Here is a 23,470-nt window from a genome sequence, read left to right as displayed (position 1 = left end):
GTATTAAACTCTTTGGCCTGCATGCCAAGCGTCACATCTGGAGGAAACCTGACACCATCCCTATGTAACAGTTTTGCTTTCCTTCCCTCACCTCGCCCCTATCTGGGCTCGAACCAGGGATCCTCTGCACACATCAACAACTGACACCCACAAAGCATTGTTACCATCACGCCACAAAAGCCACAGCCCTTGCAGAGCAAGGGGAACAACTACTTCAAGGTCTTAGAGCAAGCGACGTCACCAATTGAAATGCTATTAGCGCGCACCACCGCTAACTAGCTAGCCATTTCACATCAGTTACACCTACAGTGAAGCATGGTGGTGGCTGCATCATGCTGTGGGGATGTTTTTCAGTGTCAGGGACTGGGAGACTGGTTGGGATCGAGGGAAAGATGGACAGAGAAATGTAGAGAGGGATCATTGATGAAATCCTGCTTCAGAGTGCTCAGGACCTCAGACTAGGCTGATGGTTCGCCTTCCAACAACCAACCCTAAGCACACAGCCAAGACAAGGCAAAGGTGGCTTCGGGATAAGTCTCTGAATGTCGTTCAGTGGCCCAGCCAGAGCCCAGACTTGAACCTGATCAAGCATCTTTGAAGAGACATGAAAATTCTGCCAGAAATGTATAAAAACACTTTTTGCTTTGTCATCATTGGATATTGTGTGTAGATTGATGAGGGAAAAAATCTATTTAATCCATTTTAGAATAAGGCTGTAACATAGCAAAATGTGTAAAAAGGAAGGGGTCTGAATACTTTCCAAATACACTGTATATATAGGGACAGTGACATCACTTCCTGAAACAGGAGGTACAAAAATATAACATAAATATCAACATTCAATATTAACACATTTTAAAAACTCAGACAATCTCAAACTGCGGAAAAACTTTTGGAAGTCTTGAACTATATCAAAGTCTGTGGCCTGTGATGTCGGGACAAATGATAGTTCCTTATTATACAATTCTACAGCACAACCGCAGTCATGTCTTCAGTGTAAAACTAACATTGACTCAATAGTCCATGCCTTCTGGGAATGTTATGATGTCATAAAGTTAATGGCGGAGTTAGAAAGTTGGCTGTCAGAAGAAGTACAATGTCTGTCTGCATATTTCAAGACATGGAATATGAGGGTGCAGTGAGATAGCCAATGGTTGGACGAAACCTCTCATTAATACCCCAGAGTTGGATGATACTTTTCTCCTCATCATCTTAAATACTAAAAACTGGAAATCAACCAATCCTCCATTGTTAACGCAATGTAATAGCCTCTCTACTGTATATAGCCTCCCTACTGTTATGTTTCAATGTCTTTTAACTGTTGTTTTTATTTCTTTACATATCTATTGTTCAACTAATACATATTTTTTACTTAAAAATGGCACTGTTGGTTAGGGCCTGTAAGTAAGCATTTCACTGTAAGGTCTACTACACCTGTTGTATTTGACGCACGTGACTAATAAACTTTGATTTGAGTGTATTAGACAATGTCAACACACTAATAGACCAGGAGGTGGAATAATACCCATTTTATGCAGGAATTTAACAACTTAAATACACCGTTAAACTGGCATACAAACTCGGTAGCACAGAGTAGATACTTCATACGACTTGAGTAATATTGCATTATGGGTAGTTCAGAAGTTTCCCAAAATAAATTAATGCATATGTAATGACGCAAAAACATAACTGTTTGTACTTATAGGTAAACAGATTGTGACTACAACTAGCTTACTAAGTCTTTAACCACACTGTGTTGTTACACTGGTGAGTCAAAACTAATGCTTCCTACACTTTAACTTGTCTGAAGATAACGTTTACATTTTACTCAAATGCGTTACCCACTCCAGTCAGTAGATGACGATGTGCGACTTTAAGGCAAAGCTGCTTGTGTGACGTATAATCTACTGGACGGAACACTTCTTTCAACAGCAGCAACAGTGAGTCAAACACCTCCGTAGCTTACTAGACAAAATAGCCGAACCAATAAAGCTTTTTAGACGCTTTAGTGTATATTACCCTGCATTTTTAACCCACTTCTGTCGTCTCGTTATCCGATTTATATTTCATATTTACAGTGTTGTTGTTATTAGTCAGCTAGCGGGCTGGTTTCGTTAGCATTAGCCTAGCTAGCGAACATCTCCGACCATGAGTTCACTAAGCTACTCTCCTGATAAAGAAGAGGCGGTCTGCTGGACGGAGAAAGAAGCTCTGGTGAAAGAGGAGGAGGAAGAGGAGGCTGTTTCAATACAAAAACAAGTAGATGGTGAGTCTGTTTCCGTGAAAGAAGAAGAACAAGACGTTAGAGTGAAAGAAGAGGAAGACGCGTTCAGAGTGAAAGAGGAGGAGGATGTTACAGTAAAAGAAGAGGAAAGAGAAAGAGGATGATGCAGTTTTTGGAGTGAAAGAGGAGGAGGAGATGACTGTCACATCCAAAAAAGAGGAGGAAATTGGACATCTGGGCCCAGTTTCCCAAACGTATCTTAACGCATCCAATGGTTCTAACGGTGAATTTAGCCGTAAGATGCTTTTGAGAAACCGTTCCCTGATTAACACTAGTAAGTACTGTCTTAAAAACAGAGGCACAAACTCTGCAGTTTAACTGTTATTTGGTGTTAAAGCAGAAATCTGCAATTGCTACATCCAGTTTTGGACTTTTAAATTATTTATATATAGCCATTGATTCTTGAAGAATATAACACATGCCTCATGAGCTTAGTTCAACTGTTGTACCCCATCATAACCCCAAATAAGCTTTTTTTACTCCAATGTAAATCAACACTGTATAGCCTCAAAACATGGTTAAAACTATGATGATATCATGGATGGTCAGTCCTTGCATCCATAGGTCTGTTTATGAATTTGAAAGTAGTTACATTTCTCCAACCCCATCATCATCTTATTACCAAAACAGATTGGTTGATTGGTGTGTTTTTTTAAAAAAAAAACAGCAACAAAATGGCTGCCCAGAGACTTGGTTTGGTAAACATCTGAGGGATGGGGCTGGAGAAATATAACCCTCTCAAATTCAAAGAGAAAGCTATTGTAGCAACAGTAACCCAACACCTAGCGACCTCGTCAAGAAGTTCAGACATCTTGGTGTAAAAGTTATAAGGTGTTGGCTTGACAGTCAGTGGACCCATGTTTGAGTTCAGCTCAGGGCTACCCCCTGAATTCACTACACTATGAATACAAGGACTGGTCATCCATGAGGTCATAATGATAGCTTAACCAGGTTTCTAGGCTATATACTATATTCTAGAATTCATCCATGAGGTCATAATGATAGTTTAACCAGGTTTCTAAGCTATATAGTATATTCTAGAATCCATCCATGATGTCATAATGATAGTTTAACCATGTTTCTAGTATATATAGTATATTTTAGAAATCGCCCGTGACGTCAGAGTGACACTTCAACCAGGTTTCTAGGCTATATAGTATATTCTAGAATTGCCAGTGACGATTTCCTGTGGAGGTCAAATTGTTAGAGCTGTAAGTCATTGTATAATATTCAGCCAATTTATTTTCATGCCATTACATTAAAGGCTAAACATACCGAGATTTAATTACATTCATGAATTGTTTTGAAATCTTTGTTTGAAACCTCTTCTCAAACATACATTAAAATACAGCACCTGTTTGGCCCCTTCCTGGGTTGGTGAACAGCGGTATTAAATTGAATGAATTTATCTGAGCCTCACGCTCATCACATGTGGAAGGCGAGGCTTCCAGCGAAGTGTGGATTTAATGGTACGTTGTACCTAGTTTCCTTCCTTCAGGGAACAGTAGTTATAGTCATATTGTTAAGCTTGTCATATGACGAACTTCAACTTAAATACGGGATCTAGCTGTCGGACAGTTTTTTTGTATTCAGATCTCTGAAATGCACTCTAACTACATCACATTTAGTGTCTCCTTATGTTATGCTGGGAAAACAGTTTTCATGGGCACAGCAATTGTAAATAATTTCAGAGTTTCCTAAATCCAATGGTTCTAACCGAGAGTCACCTTAACTTTATAGAAACACCCAAATGGATACTGTCATTAACGCAATTCTTCAATAATTACACATCATTCTTAATACTGTGGCTGTTATTAAGTTAGTCACATGTTCAACTATCATCAGCTGATCCAGGAAATCATTTTCTGAATTCAAATCAAATTTTATTTGTCACATACACATGGTTAGCAGATGTTAATGCGAGTGTAGCGAAATGCTATTTCCAGTCAAATGACAAACATCACGACATGCAACAACAACCAAAGTGCTTCTTCATTCATTAATCTGGTAAAGACAGTTATGCCGTGCTCCACGTTGGATTCAACATCCCTAACAAATTGATGTTTATAATGTTATTGTCTGCTTGATTTACTGTAGGGTCTCGCAAAGATACTTTGCTCATAATGTGTAGAGAACTGTTCCCTAATGGATAGGCTATTGTACAACACACAGAGCTATTTTCTTATTCAGGACATTTAGAATGACAACACATTACAGAGTAGCCTAGTGCGATTATTGACAAAATTATCTGGTGATGAGATTATGAAATGTCATGACAAAGACATTTTCATTTCCATGTTTCACCTGAAATATTTAATTATTTATAGTCCTAGGTCTATGTTGTCGTTAGGTGAAGCCATGGGTCCTACAGTAGGTCTATGTTATTGCTAGACCTACTGTAGGACCCATAACTTCACCTAACAATAACATAGACCTACTGTAGGACCCATAACTTCACCTATGTTATTGTTAGGTGAAGTTATGGGCCAATTTGGCAAGCACTTAGTGTACAAACCTTCATTGTCAGGCTGATGGAACAGCTAGCCAAAGAGCATTTTACTGGTTGAAGTGTTTAAGTATAAAGCAGTTGATTTGGGACAATAACACAAACATATTAAGCAGGTGATTCAAGCGAGCCTTATAATCCAAAAGTAATGTGAAATGCACTCATAAGCAGCCTGGAAATTGATGCTATTTTTGCTGTAAGCCTATGAGAACTCCCCTGAGATTTCTCCCATGGTGGTGAATTAGTGAATAGACACCAGAGCTTAATGTGAGTTTCCTTGAGTAGCACGCCTGATCTTGCGCTGTAATATTCAGAATACATTGTGAAAAACTATAATCTTTGCTCACCATTTTTGCTCCAGGTAGATATACTACATCCATAACTAGTGGTTTCTTCATTAGCAGGGAGGAGTTTCTGCAACCAAATTGCGTGTGCTTTGCCCTCGTGCCGCAATTTTAGCAAACACAGAAGGGGGCCTATATTGGAGACCAGAAGTCATCTGGCACAGTGCTTGGGATTTCAACAACTTGAATAACTTATTTCTAGCCTACAATCATCGATGTTACTACTAATGTGAAAACAAGACAAAATGACTATTCTTGCTAACTTGACTGTCTTAATTGTCAAATAATTTAACAGATGTCAATTGTTGTACAACTTCATGGGTAGGATCTGCACATCACCTTTTAACTCAAATAAACAGTGGATTTCTGCTGTTGTGGGCCTTTAACCATCTGTCTGACTTTGTTGTTTACACAGGAGAGAGAAGTGATTATTGTGGGTCCTCTGGGGAGCCTCAACAGCCTGATAATGCTGACGAGGCAGACAAAAGTATCTTCAGATCAGAACACATCAAGAAACCCCAGCAGAGACCCACAGGGAAGAAACCTCACCACTGCTCTGACTGTGGGAAGAGTTACTTAAGATCAAATTCACTGAAAGTACACCTGAGAATACACACTAGAGAGAAACTTCACTGCTGCTCTGACTGCGGGAAGAGATTCACCTCTTCAGTAGACCTTAAAATACATAAGAGAATTCACACTGGAGAGAAACCTTATGGCTGTGATCAATGTGGGAAATGTTTTACTCAGCCAAGCAACCTGAAATCACACCAACGAATACACACAGGAGAGAAACCATTTAGCTGTAATCAATGTGGTAAGAGTTTTATTCAGTCAAGCAGCCTGATAGTGCACCAGAGAACACACACAGGAGAGAAATTTTATAGCTGTAATCATTGTGGGAAGAGTTTCACTCAGTCAAGCAGCCTGATAGTGCACCAGAGAACACACACAGGAGAGAAGCCATATGACTGTCCTCAATGTGGGAAGAGTTTTGTTACATCTGGCAGTCTGAAGACACACCAGAGAACACACACGGGAGAGAAACCTTATAGCTGTGATCAATGTGGGAAGAGTTTTACTCAGCCAAACAGCCTGATAGTACATTTGAGAACACACACAGGAGAGAAATCTTATAGCTGTGATCAATGTGACAAGAGATTCTCTGATAAAAGATTTCTGATCAAACATCAGAAAATACATACATGAAAAAGTTGTTTCATGATATCAATGAAATGTCACAATGTGGAATGTTTTTTAAATTGTAGGAGTATTTTAATGAATGTCACAATATAGAACCCTAAGTGTTTGCCCCCTGCTTATTTGATTTTAGCATGATATGGATATTAGCCTCAGGGGGAAAAATCCAGGCTCTGAATTGAGAGTACTATTTATGAGATTTAACAAACCGTGTTGTGTAACACCATGTTTGCCACCCTCTTGAATCAAAATGTTAAACTTCAAAATGTAGCTGACTGTCTTCTTCAGGTTGTCCTCTAACCAGTGAGGTAAAAGATATCTCCCATTTCCATGTGTTTTTTAATTGTGTTTGTTTCAACAGCACATACAACTGATTTCCCTCCTAATCGATATCGGTGATTTATTGCTACTTGTCAAAACAACTGCGTTTCTGGTGCTTGTGCAGTTTTTATGGTGCTTCTATGATTATTGTGGCAGATGTGTTTTTTTTTTATTTAACCTTTATTTAACGAGGTAGGCTAGTTGAGAACAAGTTCTCATTTGCAACTGCGACCTGGCCAAAATAAAGGAAAGCAGTGTGACAGACAACAACATAGAGTTACACATGGAGTAAACTATAAACAAGCCAATAACACAAACAAGTCAATGACACAGTAGAAAAAAGAAAGTCTGTATACTGTGTGTGCCAAAGACATAAGGAGGTAGGAGCGAATAATTACAATTTAGCAGATTAACACTGGAGTGATTAATGAGCAGATGACGTGCAAAAGAAAATGTAAATAGCACATTTTATATTGAGGTTTTCAATACATTTCATATAGCAGGCAAAAACCTGAGAAATTCCACTTCCTGTTTTTTTCTGGAGGTGGCATTGAAATTACAGCGAGAAAATTATGAGTTTTCACTTCTTACGCCTTCCACTAGATGTCAGCAGTCAATAGAGCTCCTCTCTATCCATCCTTCTCTCAGCCCCTTTCTCTCTCAATCTCTCGTTTTTCTCTCAAAGGCAGGCAGGCAAGCTTTCTGTTCACCTGTTTTCCTATTTTTCATTGATCTGTTTAGTTTTTTTTCTTGCATAATCCAGTATTTTCAAAAATGATGTCTTTGGTGGTGTATGGTGAAGTAGATTATTGGCCAGTATTTGTCAATGTTCTTATATCTCTCTCTCCTACTATCTGGATTTGTAATGTTGCTCTTTTCAAATGTTGTTCTTTGTAGTTATAGTGTAATGTTATGTTCCTGTTATGAATTTGAATAAATATCTATATATATGTACAAGTATGGTTTTTCTTACAATATTACATTTCAGGGAGCTGTCTTCTAAAGACAACCTGAAATGCTGCGTAGTACTGTAAAGTAATTATATATCACTGCAGGTATTTCCCTGTAAATATACAGCATTATACAGGTACCACAGTTGCCAGTTTAATACTGTAATTTTGCTTTACAGCAGTGATGCTGTAATATAGTTTACAGTATGAACATTTACAGCAGGGATGCTGTAATATGTTTTACAGTAAGGAAAATAGTACTGTAAACTATATTACAGCATCACTGCTGTAAAGCAAAATTACAGTATTAAAACTTCTTAGGGATCAAATCCTGTTAACGGGATCGATTTGACAACATCCGGTGAAATGGCAGAGTGCCAAATTCAAATGAAATTATTAGAAATATTTAACTTTCATACAATCACAAGTGCAATACACCAAATTAAAGCTTTAATTCTTGTTAATGCAGCCACGGTGTCAGATTTTAAAAAGGCTTTATGGCGGAAAGCAACCCATGCTATTATCTGAGGACAGCACCCCATCAAACAAACTCAGACAATCATATTTCATCCAGCCATGCGCGACACAAACTCAGAAATAACGATATAATTCATGCCTTACCTTTGAAGATCTTTTTTGTTGGCACTCCAATATGTCCCATAAACTTCACAAATGGTCCTTTTGTTCAATTAATTCCGTTGTTATATCTCCAAAATGTCCATTTATTTGGCGTGTATGATCCAGAAAAATGCTGGTTCCAACTCACGCAACATGACGACAAAATATCTAATAAGTTACTTGTAATCTTTCTCCAAACATTTCAAACAACTTTCCTAATACAACTTTAGGTATTTTTTTACATAAATAATCGGGAAAATTTAAGACGGGATAAACTGCGTTCATAAAAAAGAAAGTGGTGCGAGCTTTCAGGTCATGTGCCCCAACCACACCAGTACACTAGACTCGGCCCTCGTCTGAACAGCCCTACTTCTTCATTTCTCAAAGGCAAAACATCAACCAATTTCTAAAGACTTTTGACATCCAGTGAAAGCGATAGGAACGGCAAGCAATTGCCTTAGAAATCTAAATCCCCATAGATAGAAAAGAGAGTGACCTCAAAAAAAATGTTCCTGTTTGGTTTGTCCTCTGGGTTTCACCTGCCAAATAAGTTATGTTATACTCACAGACCTCATTCAAACAGTTTTAGATACTTCAGTGTTTCTCCAAATCTACTAATAATATGCATATCCTAGCTTCTGGGACTGAGTAGCAGGCAGTTTATGCTTTTCATCCGGAGGGGTTATTAAACTGGCAACTGTGGTGCCAGTTAAGTGCTGTACATTTACAGGGAAACGTTTTTACAGTGTATTAAATATTGTCTTAAAAGGAAAAACATTTGGACTTTGTGGATTGTGTGTTACACAATCCTTTTCCACACTTTTCTAATCAATGCTTTCTACCATTCTTGATCTCTCGCTAACTGTACACTTGGTCCTGTCCCTGTTGTCTCTTCCTCAATATGCACTGCTCAAAAAAATAAAGGGAACACTTAAACAACACAATGTAACTCCAAGTAAATCACACTTCTGTGATATCAAACAGTCCACTTGGGAAGCAACACTGATTCGCAATAAATTTCACTTGCTGTTGTGCAAATGGAATAGACAACAGGTGGAAATTATAGGCAATTAGCAAGAAACCCCAAATAAAGGAGTGGTTCTGCAGGTGGTGACCACAGACCACTTCTCAGTTCCTATGCTTTCTGGCTGATGTTTTGGTCACTTTTGAATGCTGGCGGTGCATTCACTCTAGTGATAGCATAAGATGGAGTCTACAACCTACACAAGTGGCTCAGGTAGTGCAGCTCATCCAGGATGGCACATCAATGTGGCAAGAAGGTTTGCTGTGTCTGTCAGCGTACTGTCCAGAGCATGGAGGCGCTACCAGGAGACAGGCCAGTACATCAGGAGACGTGGAGGAGGCCGTAGGAGGGCAACAACCCAGCAGCAGGACCTCCACCTTTGTGCCTTTGTGCATTGAGGAGCAGGAGGAGCACTGCCAGAGCCCTGCAAAATGACCTCCAGTAGGCCACAAATGTGCATATGTCTGCTCAAACGGTCAGAAACAGACTCCATGAGGGTGGTATGAGGGCCCGACGTCCACAGGTGGGGGTTGTGCTTACAGCCCAACACCATGCAGAACGGTTGGCATTTGCCAGAGAACACCAAGATTGGCAAATTCGCCACTAACCCTAGCCCTGTACTCTTCACAGATGAAAGCAGGTTCACACTGAGCACATGTGACAGGCGTGACAGAGTCTGGAGACACCATGGAGAACATTCTGCTGCCTGCAACATCCACCAGCATGACCGGTTTGGCGGTGGGTCAGTCATGGTGTGGGGTGGCATTCCTTTGGGGGGCCGCACAGCCCTCCATGTGCTCGCCAGAGGTAGCCTGACTGCCATTAGGTACCAAGATGAGATCCTCAGACCCCTTGTGAGACCATATGCTGGTGCGGTTGGCCATGGGTCCCTCCTAATGCAAGACAATGCTAGACCTCATGTGGCTGGAGTGTCAGCAGTTCCTGCAAGAGGAAAGCATTGATGCTATGGACTGGCCCGCCCGTTCCCCAGACCTGAATCCAATTGAGCACATCTGGGACATCATGTCTCGCTCCATCCACCAACGCCACGTTGCACCACAGACTGTCCAGGTGTTGGCGGATGCTTTAGTCCAAGTCTGGGAGATCCCTCAGGAGACCATCCGCCACCTCATCAGGAGCATGCCCAGGCGTTGTAGGGAGGTCATTGTTTTCCACTTTAATTTTGAGTGAGACTCCAAATCCAGACCTCCATGGGATGATAAATTTGATTTCCATTGAAAATTGTGTGATTTTGTTGTCAGCACATTCAACTGTGTAAAGAAAAAAGTATTTAATAAGAATATTTCATTCATTCATTCAGATCTAGGATGTGTTATTTTAGTGAAAACTTGTAATTCATTATAAATTGGTTTTAGTGGATAATTGTGTTAATGGTTTTACTTTTTCTGATTTTGTTAAAAGGGTGAATTGTTCATCTATTGTTGTCTGAATGTTGTAAATTGTGTGTTTTTATATAAAAAAATACATATTTTTAAATGTGCCCGATCTCGGAAGCTAAGCAGGGTCGGGCCTGGTTTGTACTTGGATGGGAGACCGCTTGGGAATACCAGGTGCTGTAAGCGTTTTGCTCCAGCAGAGGGTTCTCGTGTCATGCGTGGAGCAACTGCCTTTTATTTATCACCCTAATAATGTGTCTTGTTATTGGACTAAAGGCAGTTTGTTCGTGCTTCCCGGCCATGCCCTGATCAAATCCACTAATGGACAGTGCATTTCCCTCAAAATCAAGGCAGTGCATTCAGCATTTGTTTTTAGGCTAGGAGACTGTCAATGTCTGTAGTCCATTAGGGCCCTGTAAAATCCCTTCAATATTTTGCCTGACTCCCCCCCCCCCCCCAAAAAAAAAATTCCCCCTATTCTCCATTTACATTTCCCCGTTGACCGTTTGTCCCTGCATCTGTAGGTTTCCGCTCTCAAATGTACACCTTTTTAATAGAACTATAACATGATTGGATGTTATGTCCACAACAACGTTTAAAACCCTAGCAGGAAACCACTTGAGGTCTGGGAAAATCAGAAGACATATCGATTTTTCAATAAAGCGTTTCACATTCTCCACTGGTTGAAATACTATCCTGTGTCCTCAGATTAATGGAGTTAGATATGCATAGGTTTTTTTCCTGTATATATTAATTACAAATCAATCACGTTTAGTCTATTGTATAGTTACGTGTAATCATTGATATCCCAGGAGCAGTAAACACTTGAAGTGTATAATTGTAATACATACATGCAGACACCGCATCGTTTGATATGACTGATAGTGTGTCATACCTGAACCGCACCTTTATTTGCCAGGGAAGAGTACATGGTCAGTGAATATATTCAATGTACAGGCTACAAGATGGGAATCTCATAGGTGGTAATAACTGAAATACATGTGTATATAGGTCTTGCATCCTTGGCACAATCAAGGTATGTTCTACTCTAGGCTTCATTAATGCCATTCAGACTTGCGGTTCATTGATTGGTATGCATATTAGTTCAGAACTATGTTTTAGGGTCCATACCCAGAGCGGCAACAGTTATTTTTAATCCGACTCAAGTAAATAACTAGCCATGTTACTTAGCTGCATTGCAAGGCAAGCTTACAATTGTGCAGTCAATGCTTTAGCCAGCTAGATTCTTTACATCCACTGTTTCACAAGACAACATCTTGGTTTGTTGGTTCTCAGGAGTCCCTGAAAGACAAATTTCAAAGTCATTCTCCTAACACTAGCTTGTCTGGTAACTTGCTAAAGAGATGTAATTTAACTTTAACAAAAAAAAAGCAATTTCTCTACATTCTCACATTGGACATTTGCTTGACTCGTTAAGGCAACTTACATCTGTTTTGTCAGCAATCTTCGTTGAGCGCCACAAGGCAAAGGTTTCTCGTGTCAAAATTAGTCTTTGGTCAAAGCCTTGGGACCCAAATGCATAATGATTGCGCAAACTCCCCCTTGTGGTGGTCTGGAGCAATGAAGCTGTTCCGCGGTGCAAGCTCGCAACTTTAAGGAGTGTGTGTCTTCAGTCCCCGCTGTTCCGTACAGTGTGTTGAAATCTTATCCTGATGCGGAATAGATTGCAACGTAATCATGACTACCTTTGTAGTTCGGACTTGGAGATTGTGAAGAGATGTCTTGTGGGGAATGCATGGGTGTCGAGCTGTGCGCTAGTAGTTTAAAAAAAACAGCTCTGTACATTCAGCTTGTCAAAACTTCTTACACAAACAAGTAGCGATGAAGTCAAGCTCTTCCCATTTGAGCCATGAGAGATTGACATGCATATCATTAAAGATGATATGTCCATATTTGGATGGAAACCAAGCTAGTGAGAGGTATCAAGGAAAGTTATAATTTCAGTTGAAAATTACCAACACTGCATCCAACCACAGCCCTGCTGGTTTCACTTTGGCAAACCACTATAACATTGAGTCAGTTCATCTTACTGGACATTGGAAAGCTTTTGTTGACACCCACTGTTTGTCCTAGAAGGGAAATTGGTGTGCAACTCTTATCTCCCTCCAGTGGATGGTTCAGAGTTCCATGCTTACAAAAGGGTTGATTGATACATGTCAGATGACATGCCTACTACATGTGCCTTGGTGTTAAATGCAAATCAGATACAAATAAGGTAGCGCCAACGGTTAAATTGTTTTATATAGAACACTTTATTTGACATGTTAGAACAAGACATTACACCCAAAGAATGTATCCAGAAGAAACATATAAATGATGCTCCTCAAAGAGGTCTTTGACATGTCGTTGACCTGTTGAGAGAGAGAAACTATTAGTTCAGTTATGGTCTGCCAGGGTCTGAAAAGCATAAAACAAGACCTACCTCTTTTTGAGTTGTCCTGAGTCACACATTGTCCACTACAGGGGCCGCCAGAGGGACTACTGGCATCACAGATGACCACATCACAATGGACAAAGACCTAGGAATCAAAGATTTGATGGTGTCAGATTATTATTTTTTTTTTTTAAAGGTATGATTTCCACTCACAAAATTAACCAATTAAGATTGTTGGGTGAACTTTGTTACCTGGCCACTCGGCTCAACCGCATCCTTGGCAAAGGAAAACATGTAGACCTCAAAGCGTTTGAAGTGAGGGGGGAAGTGGACCCTGGCATCAGCTACTACCGGGTGGAAGACCACACGGTATGGATCCTCGGGGTTCTCACAGCTGCCAGTGTAGAGAGGGGACTAAGTTAGGAACAAGAAAACGCTGCAAACCCCAACCGCCTTGTGTACAAAGTCTTGTGGTGGTGTCATGACTATCCTGTGAGGATCAAATCAATTTACAGCAGAAGTGAGTTCTTTCTTCCCCTCCAGTATGAACTAAAGGAATGTTTTTGCTAATGGGTTTTCAACAAAAATCACCTTTGTCTTGAAAAAACATTTCATATTCAATGTAAAGGCTTGAGACTTCCTACCGGTAGAGTGAGGACATTTCTAGTAAAAATCAAAACCAATATGACATTAATTTTCTAAAGCTAATCTCTGACCAGTCTTGTGAGAAATATTGTTCCAGTATTCACTTTGAACGTTTTAGAGAAACTCCCCTAGAAAATGTGCATAGTAAGTAGCCATGCCACGAGTGACAGAGAGCGGTTCAGACTGACAGAACCGTCCCTGGCGGCCAGAGTGCATAAAAGGAATGGTAACAGAAATTAACATTAACCAGAAAACCGTGAGGCGCAAGCTACACGTTTGGAACTTTCCTAAACTCACAAGTACTTAGAAAAATGAACTTAAGTGGGATCATTCTGCTACTATATCCAAACCATCCTACTCATCACCCACTGAGGAATAAGCGACAGGGTTGATTAGCCTATCTTCCAGAACGAGTGAAAGGAAAACCATCCTGTAGTTCTGTTCAAGACTAGTCATTGGAGCCACGGACAACCAACGACATTGTGATCTCATGTAGCCAATCAGAGAGAAGACCAACCACCTACCTTTCCACAGCGGCATCCCACATAAATACATTCAAGCTTTTACTCCAAGCTGGTGCTGGTTCGTGTTAAAAAAATGTATCAAGGATAAGTGTCCCTTACGGAATGGGGGGGAACCTTGTAACAAGCCGTCATTGTGTCACCTGTGTTTAAATTTAGTTAGTAATTCAATTAAACCAACTTGTATAGTACTGAATCATAAGGCTGGGGTTTTGCAGCTGCAAGGAGGATACGATGTAATGTTAATAAGTTGACTATCAATTTAATAGATTTCTACCGTCTAGAGTTTGTTGGGAGATGGTAACTCTAAAACCACTTCCTCGGCACCCCAAAGCCTAACATGATTCATTTAGTCAGCTAACAATTAAACAGTCCTCAGATAATTCAAGGTCACAGTGGTTTGTTGGTTTTAATTTCTGATCTTTTGGCCCATCAGACCTGGATGAATCTGATAAAGTACGTTTATTTTATAGAACAGAAATTGGGCTTTCCGTCAACAATATTTATTTTGGTCTACTGCAATGGCTTGTTAAATGACAGATGTCAATGAAATTGAATATACATGTTTGACATGAGGTGAGATGTCCCTCTAAATGGTCCCTCTAAATGGTTCTTAAAATTCTAAATGATCCAGAATGGTCAGACTACAGGCGACCTGGATATTGATCAATTGACCGTGGTTTAACCAAAGTTGCCGAATAGACAAAATAAGTACTTCATTTTAAACAAGTTCATGCAATGCGCCAGAGCAATTCTTCCACTGTTGGAAAAAAAATTGGTCACACAAAATTCTACACCCATGGCATCGGATTTACTTCTGTGACTTCTGTGAAGGGCTCAGCTCTACTATACAAGTAACCTACGCATTGACAGTTTAAGCCTACTTTTTATTTTGCATCTTTGGGAGGTTTATCCTTTACTGTTTAACTGACAGATATTAGCAAAAGGAATTTGTGAAATCTGAAGACGTTACATGGAGACAAACGCCCACACCAGTACAAATCCACTTGAGCTGACAGACGATGGTCAGGATTTTGCACAACGATAGTTGCAGCTGAAGTGACAAATCTGAACTGCCCATTTCGTGCACAGCCATGTGAATGTTGTCTTTTCCTATGATATACAAAACATTTCAGCCTGTTTTTTTTTTTTAAACTGCCATGACATTGCTGATTTAATAAACAGCTGCAAAATTACTCCATGTCCACATGGCCAAATTTAGGTTTTTGATACCATTTCATAAAAATTGCGTGATTTGATAGCATTTTGCAAACCCAATCCCCCAAATGAATGGTTGACCAATAAAGTTGCTTCACGACACTGCTTGGTGTAACATGCATCCAGATACTGAAAATGCACCCGCAAAATAAAGTGTCATTTGCAGCGTGCATAATCATGGGCAAAGTCATTGTAGCCCATTACAATGTAGGAAAAAGTCATCTTTCAATAGTTAACCAATTTAAATTGAGAAATTAGGCCAGCGTGTTCATCTGTGGCAGTGCTCACCCAAATCAAAAATGCAGTAACATTTTTTCAAATATGAACATTAGCTAGCTAAATAAGGTTAGCAAGATGCTGCTACACTGGTATTTGTTCATGTTTAACAACTCCCAATTAGCACATTCCTCTAGGACAGGAAATTCCATTGAAAGTGGCATCAACTTCTGGGGATCCTGTCAACTGATCCTATTCAGTTTCAAACATCCATGCTACACAGGCATCTGAACCATCCTTTAGGTTTAGTGCAATAACTGTTTTAAACACAAGAAGTCACTTGTGCCTGAATTCAACCCAAAACCAACAACTATTCAGTCAGTGTTAAGAGCAGTTGTTTGAAACCAATCGGAAAGGCAAGCCAAGCTTGCCAGCCGCTCTTGATTTCCAGTCGACTGACCATCAGTTTGGCACAACACTGAACTGTAGCAAACTAAAAGAATAACATTGAGTAAAAAGGTGTAGGTAACGCCAACATTAACCTTTTCACATGCGAGTTCCAAATATTTTTATGCACGTGATGTCAGAATGCACTCACTGTTCCAAAATGTGGACAGTTAACCCACGCTGACCTCAGACCAAGGCACACTACCTGCAAATTCTCTATAGGCCGTTTCAACTTCTAATTTTGCCTCATTCATTCACAAAAGTAGCCCATTTCACTGTTGCAGACCATTTCCATTTGAGAATTTAATGAGCCGGACAAACTTTCCTTCAAAAGAAAGCCCAAGCACTTCCCCAGATCAAGTATACAGTCCTTGCACATTTAGTGCCTTCCTTACAAATAACTGTGAACATGCGTGCATTCCTATCAAAGTGCCTTATTTTCTGTGTAACGTGTTGTCGTTTATAATTACGGTACTCTACAGTAGAATGTACTTAGCGTTTTATTCATGAGTTCTGGTTCTTGCCTAGATTGTAATGGACACGTGTGTAAAACACTTTTGAAGGTGGTACTGAATATGAGCTAACATTATACAAAGCAGTCAGGTTGTCACGTAAGCGTCTGTCAGACTTATGGTGATCTCGACTTGAGTACCCCCATTGTCTTGAATGCACTGAAGTCGTTAGGTGATTTGAACAAGGCATCAGAGTGTAAACTATGGTACCTCGGGGTTGCCAGATCAGACCCCCCCTTTCCAGGGGTATATATCTTAGAGAAACTGTCTGCCATTTATTGTTGATAAATTCCCAGATCTTAGTAATATTTCCTGCATCATCCTCTTAACACCTTCACCCAAGGACTTAACCCCCAATAATGGATTGTGCTATATCTTGCAACTCTGTTAAGCTTGTGCTACGGTTGTATTTGGGGAGGTGACAATTGGCTTTTTGTATAGTTACCTGTAAACTATTTGTCATGTGTACGCCGTAACAAGTACAAAGATTAGTCACATGCTGAAGTGGCCAAACTAAGTTAAGATCTCAGGCAACGGGTGCAGTGAAAAGCATTCTAGGAGTTCTTGCTTGACAAACATGGCTGCCATACTTTCTAAACTAGATTTACATGGCTCCCTTGTACTGCATCATACTGTAAAACAAGTCAACCTCTTAGACTAGATGATAATGTTAACATTTATATGTTTTACAAGCAAATGTGGAATAAAGTTGTGAAGACATTTCTCATCAGTACAAAACATTGTTTAGATGCTTTTCAGACAACGCGGTTTAGAGTCCTTTGATGACGCATACGTTCCGTTCCAATGATACGCTGCAGGGACCACTCAGTGATAACAAGCATGTGATCATACACGCCAGAATCTCCCATAAGTGTTAAATTGGGTGGAGATCTGGTGACAGACCGCACATGGCTCACATCGTTTTTAAGCATTTTGGCCACTCGACCTATGGATGGGGGCATAGCCACGGTAGCCAAAGTAAATGGCCTGCCAAGCATGATAGGTTGGTAATTACTCAGGAACCACACCTGTGGAATAACACTTGTTTTGGCCCAAAAACAACATGTTACCCATTAATGATGAGATTCCACCGGGGCCCGGAGTCGCGGTCCTCGTTGAGGGTGGCCCAGCAGTGGTCAAGCACCAGCGCTACCTTGGGATCAGAGGACGTGGTCAGCTCCACCTCAAAGTGCAGAGGCTGTCTCAGGTACCTCACCACTGGATAGTCCTCCTCCTGGTGGAACGTGTTATACGAGGCATCTGGAACACAGAACAAGTCAACAGGGGGTCGTGTTCAGTGGGCACCATCTGAACTTGTCCATTAAGAAATGCTCATTTATCATATCCTATTGTGCCCCAATGAACACAAGCCATTTATAGCCAACACTACCCACCCCCCACCAGAGGCTTCTGACAAATTCCCAAATCAGCTCCTCACCGTTACTCCATAGTCACATCTCAGAAAGCAAGAGTAATATATCATAAGGCTTACATTTTTGGGAATGGTTTTGTAAAGTAGACCTTCCAAGATACTTTGAGGCTAGGGGTCAAGTTGAAATTCTGGATTTGTGCACGCTTACCTTGAGCGAGTCTCATTTTGACCATTAGTCGACCCGTCCCAGTCTCGGCAAAAGGCTCGTTGTCACTCGGCCTGGTCAGGAAGGCCAATGTGCGAGTGATGTTGGCCACATAGTAGCAGGAAACCTTTAACCTAAAAAGAGGGATGTAAGCAACTTCAATAGGGGAAACTTCAAGCAGTGGAGTGGACACTGGTAGTAGAGGCACATTTTCCATGTATACAAAGTATTGAGCAATTGGTGAAGAAAATAACATGAAAGCTAATAGCTACAATTGTGATGCGTAATGCACTTACTGATATTCCTCCTCTGATGTCGTGGCATTCAGCTTCAACTCAAGTTCATCTGGCAAGGAGATTTCGTTCTCATACAGCATGACATTGTTGATAAACTATGTAGAAGAGGGGGAATTGCTTATTACAGCATGCAGAAGCAAACAGTCCGTAAATACACAGTACCCATCACCTCAGGGTAATAGTCATTTTACCTTCCTGGTGGTGCCACAGGAGTTCACAGTGAAGTGGAAGTACGCAAACCGATCGTCACTGTAGGTGGGACCACAAGCGGGGTCGCTCAGGGTCAGCTGACCGGGGTTCAGACCGGGAGCCGACTCCACCTTCACCGCCAGCGCAGTCATCGTTCCGTTAGAGAAACACTCTTGGAGGTGGGGGAACAAAAGACAGGTAGCCATCAGACCTGGGTTCTGTATTTGTTACACTTAGAGCTTGAACCAATGGAATATCACCAAAAGCGCAAACCATGCCCATCTGGCACTACTATTAGACTCACAGTATTTGCAAGGAACCCAGGTTTGGTAACCATGTTAAATGACTATTTATCGGAAGTAATTGTTTGAGAACCAACCAGTCAGCGTTTTGAGGAAGCTGCAAGCCAGGGAAAAGTATTTGATGGTCATGTTGTTGTAAGGATTCAACAGAGCCACATCCAGTCTGCTCCTGACAGAGGACGAGTGAACCGACTGGGAACCAATGGGAGTGTTCATTAGTCCAATATTGTATGCATGTATACATGGTAAGGAAAGCGAGGCTAGCTGCAGCAATTTAGGTTAACATGTTTTGGGAGAGCGTCGTACCTCAAACACTGCGTCCGGCGAAGAGAAGGGCAACGTGATGGTGAAGTCTGTGTCGCCCTCTGTTAAATACTGTTGAGCAAACTCATGGTTAAGCAGCCGCTTGCCAACCAAGACCACAAAAAAGGGCTCTTGGTTCCTGTAGTCCACAGTGATGTGGAAATTCTCCTGATCACAGTTGCCAGTGACTGAGGGTGGCACTACAAGGACAAACAGGGTTGTGTTCATTAATTAATGACAAAATCAGGAATGTACTACTTGAACTTGTCCAAGACGAAACCCTTGTTTAGATTGCAAAATGTTTTGCTACGGTGGGACTGAATAAACACGATCCTGGCAAATCAGGAACAGGACAACTGGGTCCAAATTACTCTAAAGCTTAACATTTTTTTGTAGAGACACTGCATAGGAAAACCCTACAGTATGGCTAGTTGGGCTTTCACTGCCAATTTCCTCTCAGGGCAATCATTAACGAGAGGAAACCATTCAACAGTAGTTTGGCGTAGTCCAGAGGCATACCAATGTCCAGCAGCACAGCGTCCACAACGGCAGAGTGAGAGAAAGGAGCGTACTCTGGAAAGATGACCAGGCCGTAGATCAGCTGAAGAGTGAAGGTTGTGACCCCTTGTTCCGCCCTTCTCTGGAGTGAAGTTAAAAGCATTGGTCAATTGGTCAGCATTATTGTTGTAACAGAACTCTATTCAACATCAAGTGACAACTAAGTACATATGGGGACTATTAAAACAAATGACATACTTAGAGGAATGAGGGCATCATTCCTCTAAATCAAATGCATACAACTGCCAAAATAATGGAAACACTTGAGTAAATGAGGGATACAAAGTACATTTGTGCCATTATTTATATTTTGTTGGTTGCCCACTTATTAGGGCATGTACAAAACACTGCATGTGGCTTTGCATTTAACAGGAACACACCTCCTTAAAGACCACCGGGTCTGAGAAGGGCACCTCCATCCTGAAGGTCTTCAAGGTGTTGTCCGGGGATCTCTGCTCCTGAACATTGAAGCCCCTGGCGTTGCACTCTGCAACAGTTAGCACCATGGTGGGAAAGGTGATGTTCAGCAGCGCCACATCAAGGTTGAAGGTCCCCAACTCAAGCACAAACACTGCCTGCTCAGGAACTGTGTCTAAGGGCGTGTCTGTTCATTGGCAAACAAAGGAAAACATTTTGAAATTTGGTACAATGGAAGTTGAAAATTTACATTTGTTATTGGGTAAGTCCAGGTATGGCCTCCCCGTTTCAGTACATTTTCTTCTGTTTGTGCCTAATGAACAACCCAGGCATCCCAAATTACCATAGGCACTATTTAACTAAACAGACTCACAGTTGCGAACTTGTGGAGGCCTGGCCATCGGAGGTGTTGTGATAGGGAAGAGGACTTTATAGCTGGTGTTCTCGTGTGCGACCTCCTCAATCCACAGCAACTCAAGCATGGGCTCAATGGTGTAAGTGACAAAGTACTGGTCATCCCGAATATGGCTCTGTAAGGGAGACAAGTGATGCAGTCAGGCTGTAATACACAATTTGAGTGCAAAAACAGGTGAATGTTCATTATAAGCCAGAATGTTAAATACAATTATTCTACCACTTGTCTTTTTGCCACTCGTAATTTAAGACAAAATATCCAAAGTATTGGTTACCAGACTTTAGAAAGCTGGTAGGTGTATGGTTGTCAACTTGCATTTCTGGCGGTGTGCATTTTCAAAGCAACTGACACGCAAAGTAAACACTTGCACATTATGTAAACAGCAGCCGAGTGTTCCTTGCATTCAGTTGACAGTGGCAAAGCTACCAGCTACCTAAAAAGTCAGGTAAACAATAACTTTAGTGTGGATATTTGGTCTCAAATTTCAAGCGGCTAAAGGACAAACTGCAAAGACAAGCGGTAGAGTATGTTTAAGTGTAATTTTGCAATCCATTGTATATTAGCCTGGTTAAGCAAACAATTGCTCAATAAGAAACATTTTACACAAGACAATGTTTCTAGGAGTTTACCCATGAGAGATGGCAAAGGGTTACTGCAAAGCACTGACAACTGCTGTAGTAAAAAGGGCTCTACAAATAAGACTTAGAAATGAAACAGGAACATTTTACTCATCCAATGCTGACCTTGAAATAGCCGCCAACCGCCCCCACCGGAATTTCAACAATAATATGAGCCTCTGTGACTAAAACCGAGTAGTTTCTGGCAGCCATTTCCTCAGTGTCCAGCCTCTTAGCGTCAATTCCCATGTACACCTCCAACATGGTGAAGGCATCAGAGGAGAAAAGTGGGTCTATGTGCTTGGGCATGTACCAGGTGATCACTTCTGGAGTAAAGGCCACTGCCTCTGCAGTGAAACAAGAAGCCAAGTGCACATCAAAACATAACATTTTGCAACTGAAAACTGTACCATTTGGAAAAAGTTCACCAAAACATTTTCCCAACTGAACACTACATGAAAGTCTTGTCCGGAGCCAATTTATAACTGGGCTTATAGGATCTTAAATTATTTCACACTCAACCTGGTGTTGGACAAACAGCCGTGGCATCTACTCGAGTAACCAGCCACTTCTGCTCAAAGAAGGTTGAGGTTGAGAGCACCCGCATCGGAACCCCAGCTACCTGTTCAGGGGGCAACCACACCAGGGCCGTGTTCAGTAGGACACACCATACTAACAATATGTTGCAGAGTTCAGGTAGGGCCACCGTTTTTAAATGTTTGCTCTACTGAACATGACCCAGTTCATGGAGGTCAGCTTACATTCTGAAGGTATGTCTCCTCTGCATTATGAGGGCTTCTTAACACCAGCCGTGTGGGAGTGTTGGCTATTGCATAGCCCTTTCTTTGGACCTCATCCACATTCATGACATTCTTGCTAGGACTAAAGACGACTGCTGTCATTTTGTATCCTGAAGCAACAGCCTGTCTCAGGAAATGGAAACGTGAATTAAACAAATGCACATTTTGTTTAGCGCCATTATGTCATGTTGTAGTGAAATTACAGAAACTGAAATATGGCTACTTCAGCTCCTCTCCGGAAGTTGCCGCTCCTTGCTTTCGGGCCCCCAGTGGGCTGTTCTGGGACGGTTTGGATGTCTGGAAGAGTCCTTCTGACAGACACCTAGAGAAGAAAAGCCATTATTCCCTATGCATTCTCCCTCCCATACAATAGGAAATCAAGGGACAGTTCTCCATCTGTCCACTCGCCTCCTTAAATGCATTGAGAATAGGCCAAAATTCCTCCTATGTGCATTTTGAAGAGGCGAGTGGAATTGAGATAGAGATCTTGACTCTACGTTGTGTCGCAGAAGAACTGAAACACTGGACAGTTGTAGCTCTAGACAGATCATTTATACAGGCAGTACAACAAGCGAGACTGTAAACATGTCCATTGGGGCATGCTCTGCTCACTTGCCTCCATGTAGTTGCGGTCGCACAGAATCTCTCGGGAGGTCCAGGGGGTGTAGCTACAGGTTTTGCCCACTCTATACACAGGGTCTTCAGTCATGTGGTTTCCTGGCAGCCTGAACTGCATGACCAAGCTGAACATCTTATCATCCTAAAATGGAGGAAGGGAAAAAAGCCTTCATTATATAGCAAAAAAACTAATTCAGGTGACATTCATGCAAGTTATAGACTGTGGCAAAAGTGGCTATATGAATGCAGCTGCCACTGTATTGAAGCCACACTACAGGAGAAGAGCTCAATAGTTCACATCACTGCAGTCTGTATCAGAAAGTTGTCTGGCCCTCTGAAAACTTCTGCTGTACCTTACATCATCGTCGAGGTAAGAGATCCACAGAGTAAAACTGTTTCTGGCACCGTACGACTAATAACCTCCATGCGCTAAATTGTATGTATTAGCACCTCTACGGCAACTCAGGCTTATTGAGGACCTTTTTACTGAAGAATGTGTTTTCAATTATTTCATTTTTCCATCTAGTGATGCAAATATTGACTTGTATCTTTGTGTATACAGGGCTCATCTGTAAAAGAGCCTGTCTCAGCATGACTTCATGTCAAAGGTAAATAACATGACGTTGCTACATTATGGGTTGCAAATGCAGTGACACTGAAAGGCAAACTGTCCAGTTGAAGTACAAGCAAACACGACAGTGCTTAGACTTACCATGTTTTGGGAAAAGCAGTTTTGAAGAGAAGCAAAAAACATGGCATTCCCCATGGGGTCAAATTTAA

At 41.2% G+C, this 23,470-nt stretch overlaps 1 long non-coding RNA gene and 1 pseudogene across 1 annotated transcript; one reads left to right on the top strand and one right to left on the bottom strand.

Annotated features, from left to right (window-relative positions):
- Window positions 1-1,920: 1,920 nt before the first annotated feature.
- On the top strand, window positions 1,921-7,612 carry LOC135510746 (uncharacterized). Its single transcript, XR_010451149.1, has 2 exons — window positions 1,921-2,558; window positions 5,550-7,612. It is a non-coding gene; the product is annotated as an uncharacterized LOC135510746 (long non-coding RNA).
- A 1,956-nt stretch (window positions 7,613-9,568) lies between these two features.
- LOC135510093 (uncharacterized) overlaps window positions 9,569-23,470 on the bottom strand; it is a 14,388-nt pseudogene continuing 486 nt past the window's right edge.

This window comes from Oncorhynchus masou, chromosome 23, assembly GCF_036934945.1.
Source record: "Oncorhynchus masou masou isolate Uvic2021 chromosome 23, UVic_Omas_1.1, whole genome shotgun sequence".
Classification (NCBI taxonomy): Eukaryota; Metazoa; Chordata; class Actinopteri; order Salmoniformes; family Salmonidae; genus Oncorhynchus; species Oncorhynchus masou.
Note: the sequence above shows the minus strand (reverse complement) of the source record. Positions and strands in the feature narration are given on the sequence as shown.